We start from the raw sequence: 6,228 nt of genomic DNA on the forward strand, positions 1-6,228 counted from the left end.
ATAGATATTTTTTTAATATAGAGCTGTGGAAAGGAATCTGCCAAACTGATGAAAAAAGAGAAGGGTCAAGAAAAAAAGGAGGAGGACATAATGACCCAAACCCCCCCCCCCCCCCCCCACCTTATCTACTGACTATACCTCTATTGCTTGTACAAATATGAATTCCACACATCCATTTACTGATGATTTCATCTCTTCACAGTAACACTACAAATGCAGAAAATACAGACTGTCGCATTTTTCCTGATTTACAAAATTTCTTCAGTAACAAGGATAAGAATCACTAACACGCAGACAAGTCTACCACAGACCTTTCCGAGCCATAACAGATGAAATCGGAAATTTTTCTGTCTCACTAATCACCTCACCCAACCAACTGAGTCGTATTCCACTGGCTGAAGACAAGACTAAAGACTCCAAAACAAGCAAGATCTGAAATTGGCTGCAATGATGGCTTGATGGAAGTGTGGTGTGATGTCTCTGTGTCATAGACTTCAACACTTTATGACTGCAAAAGCCTTTCCACGGTGCGATGAGTGTTTAAAGGTCGGGTCTATCTGGCCAGTTACTCATAGAGCAAAACTTTGAGCATCCCCCACATACTTCTTTTATACTGATGCATGCACACAAATATCTGGCACAAGTATTCCTTATTTGCAGTAGCCTTTTTTTTTTTTTCAACCTCAGTGTACTGAAGCACAAAGCTCATAGAACAAAAAAGCATTTTATGAATACACAAATATAAACAATATGGGCTGTGCTACCAGTAGTGAAGGACACACTGGATTTGATCCTAAAAGAAATGATACAGAACTTTCAAAATTTTTTTAAAAAGTAAAAAACAATGACATATATTCACTTCTTAAAGATTTTCCTTGAAACACCAACACCCCTTTGTGGGTGTGCTTTGTGGGGATAAATGAGATTTAAAAAGGGGGTGTTACCTCAGTTCGATCAGACCTCTGTTGTCACAAGCCTCCCACTGACAGGTAGGAAAAAATGAGTGCACTACTTTGTTGAGTGGCTCTTGACTTGGCTGACAAGCCTTGGGCATCAGCAGAACTACAGAAATTCAAGGCACTTTATTCTTTCTTCACTTTGGCATGCATAGAGGATGAATTCCATTTGCATTAATGACATAAATATTGTGGTCTTTGGTTCACATTTATAAAGTTTCTCTCATGCAAACATAAAGGGAGGGAAACCCAAAAGGCATTGCAACACAAATTATTTGAATCTCCTTTTGGTACTAGAGGAAAATCATTAAAAATACAGAAAATACATGTGCTCTGTCACTGCTGTAGTTATATTCCAATTATGAAAAGCTGCAGAAGTTTTGCTTGTTTGTTAGACCGCTGAGAACAATCCTCTCGTGAATAACAGTCAGCTGGAAAAATCATACAGAACCACAACTCTCGCTGCAGCTTTCAAAACAATTCAATAAAGCCCGGAGGAAAACTAACTACTGCAAAAGAAATTGGAAATTATAACAATTATTTCCATGACATCACATGATATATTGAAAGAGCAAAAATACTGCAAAAACACCCCAAACGATGTGGACTTTAGCTACACCCACAATTTCTTTCCCATGAAGTGTGCATTACTATGGCTAATAGTTCTTTCTTGTTTTTGATGGCTATGTGTTGTTCTTACAAGGGTCGGGGAAAAATGTGATTCCCCAGACTGGATATTTCATTAAAACAGGAAGCTTTTAAATAATGTGAGCTAAAGATTGATGACCACACCACGTAACATATTTATTAAGATACAATTTTACCTTTTTTTCTACTGGAATTAGATTTGCAGCATTTTGGGGTATTTTATAAATACTGCACATATGCTTTAAGCCGCTGGATGCTTACTGGTCATTTTTATACCCGTTTATCCCAGTTTTGGTATTTTTGAATACAAAAATAGTCTATTGCAGCTTCTGCCTTTACTAATAGTGTCAGTTAAGTAGAAAGATAGACTTAATAAAGTGAAAGTCATGAGTAGAAATGTGCTGACGTGTTCAGCTTGTGTCGCTGTGCTGGGTTGGGCGGGGGTCCCCTCATATTCAAGGCGCTGGAAAGAATTTGGGTCAAAATAAAATGCGGTTTATTTGCAGTTTACTGTATGCATCAATTGTTTTGCATGAAATTGCATGAAATTGTTTTGAGAGGTATTTGCAGATAGTAAAACTGTAAGATCCGGCAATGGATTTTTATAGTAACACTCGTTCACTCTGTTCTCTCTCGCTACCAGCACTTAATCCCTGATTCATGACTTTGACTATGAACTTTTATCCATCCACCTCTCATAGTTTTCCTTCTCTGCATCTCCACTCATTTGTCTCTCTTTCTGCTGCTCACTCAGGCTTCTAATAACATTGTTCCACTGGGACTAGATAAGTGTGGCTGTTGTGATAAGGAGTTGGGAGAGGGAACGATGCAATCTGTCTCCATCTCCTCCCACTGTCACAGCAGTTCAGATCCACTAGTGGATAGGAACATCGGCTCTATTGATGTGCAGTGCAGCGTGGCTGGTATCTGTGATCTACAGCGGACGCAGTCTTTCATCGACACATACTTATGTTACTCCCTTGCTTAACCATTCACTTCTTCCATAACCATTTCTAACAGAGAAAGTTTGATTATGGTAATCTTGGTTGGCGAAACTTTTTCAAGGGTTTAACAGGTTAAATGGTTATTGAATTATCCTTTTTCAAATGTATAATTTTGAGCTAACCTTGTATCTGCGGGGTGTGTAACACCTAATCCAAATCCATGTGATATTTTACCTTAATTTATTATTGCTCCAAGTCTGCCCAAGATACTCTGTTTGCATCCAAAGGCAAGGATGTGCATTTCCAAACCAAATTAGTTATTGATCGTGGTATGCTGAGAGATTCAGCTACTTTTCAAGCATTAATGCCATTTATCTCAAAGAAACACTTTTTGTATGAAACTGCTTACACAATACGTGCACACATGTGCTTACACAAGCTGGGACCTCTCCTCATCAACGTATCTCTAGTGTAGCTGAAAAACAAGTAACATGAACCATATAAATTTAATTAGCGCTGAACACTTATGGCTTTGTCCAGCTCTAGCAGACATGGTACAAACAAACAGCCAGATACTGTAAAGCATATAGAAACACGCTTAAAATAATCTTAAATGCTCCCTTACTTTTCCCACTGAGTCTGAGATCTTTAGACTGTGGTTTCTTTAAAACAAACAAACAAACAAAAAAAAAAACACCAAAAGACTATTTACCAAAAAAAACTTGGGTTTCTTTTGATGTCCTATGAATTTTTTTGTGAAGCAATCTGTTATATCTATCTTAAAAATGCATTTTTACTTGCTTATTTTTATAGGTGTAACATTTATTTGACTTATTTTGACTGATTAACATTAATCATTTCTTCTTTACTCATCATTTACCTTTCCTCAATCTGGTACAATAAGAGGTAGCTTATGAGCACATTCTTTGTTATGTTTTATTTACAAAAATAGTGCACATCTCTGAGCACAACGTGTGAGAAAACGCTAAACAGGACAATATAACACGTGCCTGGCTTGCTAGCCATCAGCTTCTGATCTTTTAGAGCATGGCAAGCCTATATCTTCATTTCTACCAGTGAAAGGCATAAATTACTTGTGTGACCTGGTCTAAAATCTAACAGATGTTTGTGCACGTTAGAGATATTTCCCCTCCTTGTCGTGATCAGTGAGTCGTTACTCAAAAAAGTAATGTAATCCATAGAACACCTTTCTTTAAAGTAATGCATTAGGTACATTTCACTGTAAAATGACCTTAAAAACATTCTCTAATGTTTTATGATTACCATTTAACAATATAAACCTATAGGCTGCAGTCCCACACACCAAAACAAATCCCTGTCCTAATGAGGACACACGCCCTTTCTCTTGGTATTTAGTTATGAACACAAAGCTGACAGCACAAAGTAAAGGTGAAAACCAGCACAGGGAGACTTCAAAGTGATCGCCGGAGTGATTCTACTAAAGAAACATAAACTGCCTGACTGCTCATCAGTTTGTTACCTGTTGAAGTTCAGGGCCTGGCTGCTGTGCTGGGATTAGCATTCACTGGGGTCTGCTAACATCACTCTGCGTTGTTGGCTAACTTAGCGTTAGCATGCTGTCTTTTCACATGGTTGCAAAAAGATGAAGTTGTGTTTGAAATACAATGTAGTTTTTTCTGTCCTGGAGGCAGTTTCCACTTTTTTTGTAGAATAAAAATAGAAGATATTTCCACAGACTCCGTCATTATTTTCCTCCTCCGACACACAAACTGAAATCAGCTGACTGCAGTACAAGTGCTAGTGGAAACGATAAGTGGGATACTTGTCGGCAAGCAGTGTATGCTAAGGTCTCACTCTTTCTACTTTGAAGTATTCAGTATAGAAAAAGGGGAAATGTTAACATGGGTGAATTCATAATCATATAAGTTTAACAGTTCACTATCTAGAGTATGTCTATTGTATATATATATATATATATATATATATATATATATATATACATATATATACATATATATACAGTGTTGGGGAGTAATGGAATACATGTACCACCCTTACGTATTTAAAATGCAAAATTTGAGTAACTGTATTCCGTTACAGTTACCGCTTAAAAAGGTGGTATTTAGAATGCAGTTACTTTGTTGAAATAAATGGATTACACGGCGGTACTTCCCTGTTTCATATTGTGGCGGGTCAGGACTGTTTGGGTTTTGTTCGACAGCTACGTTCTGTTGGTCCAGGCGGCAGCGTTACGGTTGCCATGGTTACAGGGTGAGGCTTCCTCTCTGTGTGTTTCCTGGGTGAGAGAGGCCTTTTTGTTGTTGTTGTGCTAAGCTAATAGGCAGAATGCTACCGGTATAGCTCTAAAGAATGTAGCATCATAGGCAGTGTAGTCCGTGCTGCAGGGAGAATGGACTGCCATACACGTCATGTGTCTGTGAGCGAGGGAGGGAGAAAAAGGAAAAGTATGAGCTGTCATCGAGCAAAAATGGGAGCTGGAAGCATGTAAATATAATAATAACCACTGCAGCCAAGAAGAGTGCCTGACGAGCCCAGTTGTAAGTAAGCTATTAAGACTCGACTGTACGCTTTGTTCGTGTTTTCCTCCAAAAACAATAAGTTCTGTTGGAGCAGTCTTTCAACGCCTCTCTCTGTCTCTCGCTAGCAAAGTTGACCCAGACAACAAAGTAAAGCTAGTTTTCGGCTACAAGCCCAACACAGAACCCACCGTATTAGCCAGAGGTTACTTTACTACGGTTTGGAGCCGCGGACCTTCAGTAACAATAATAAATCACAGCAATAGTACATTCATGTAGTTGTAAACAGCATGATAATATATTAAGTAATCCAAAGTATTCAGAATACGTTACTCTCATTGAGTAATGTAACGGAATACGTTACAGAATACATTTTGGGGCATGTGTTCTGTATTCTGTAATGGAATACATTTTAAAAGTAACCTTCCCAACACTGTATATATATATGAAAACAAAACAAAGAAAAGTAAAAATCAAGTTAGCTAAAAACAGTAAAAGTAAGACTGACATTGAATGTAAGGGAGAGGTGCAAACTTCATTAGTAATAATATTTACACTATAAATCTAAGAACAGATGCTTTCTGTAAAATGGGATTAATAGAAAGTGAAATGGATAATTTGATCAACATAAATTGTCTTAAAATATTTAGTGAAAAAAATTAAATGTTTTACAGCAGAGTAATGGTAAATGACCTGTATTTGTATAGCGCATTGCTAGTCCCTAAGGACCCCAAAGCGCTTTACACAACCAGTCATCCACCCATTCACGCACACATTTACACACACAGCAGAGTAATGGGATTTTGGGACATCTGTCCATGCTATCTGCTCGAGTAAATTTTTGTTTCCTCAGAGTTTCACTGTCTGTTGTTCTTCTTTTTCTTTTCATCTTTCATTCTACCTTGAGTACCAGCTAGAAAGCGTTCTGCTCTGCTGAATTTCTTTTGAATGACCACATGGCACTCTACCACCTGCTCTCATTACTTCTATACTGATCTTATTTTTTTATTTGACATACTGTTATTATTTTATTTATTGGGGCCTAAAATTGAAGGGCATTGCAGATCAGAAATTTGATCCCCTGTTCCAGAAATGTGATATCAAGGGCTTGAAAATCTTGTCACCAATCTGACGACACCTGCTCCATAGATAATTGCTTTC

The 6,228-nt window shown here is 37.8% G+C and overlaps 1 protein-coding gene across 1 annotated transcript in view; it reads right to left on the minus strand.

Moving 5' to 3' along the window:
• Positions 1 to 4,475, minus strand: part of trpc7b (transient receptor potential cation channel, subfamily C, member 7b) — a 93,902-nt gene extending 89,427 nt beyond the window's left edge. Inside the window, exon 1 of the mRNA XM_085134408.1 lies at positions 4,050 to 4,475. The gene's annotated coding sequence lies outside the window, so the exon portion shown is untranslated. The remainder of the gene's footprint in view (positions 1 to 4,049) is intronic.
• Positions 4,476 to 6,228: the final 1,753 nt, after the last annotated feature.

The sequence above is a fragment of the Neolamprologus multifasciatus genome, chromosome 2 (genome assembly GCF_963576455.1).
Source record: "Neolamprologus multifasciatus chromosome 2, fNeoMul1.2, whole genome shotgun sequence".
In the NCBI taxonomy this organism is placed as follows: Eukaryota; Metazoa; Chordata; class Actinopteri; order Cichliformes; family Cichlidae; genus Neolamprologus; species Neolamprologus multifasciatus.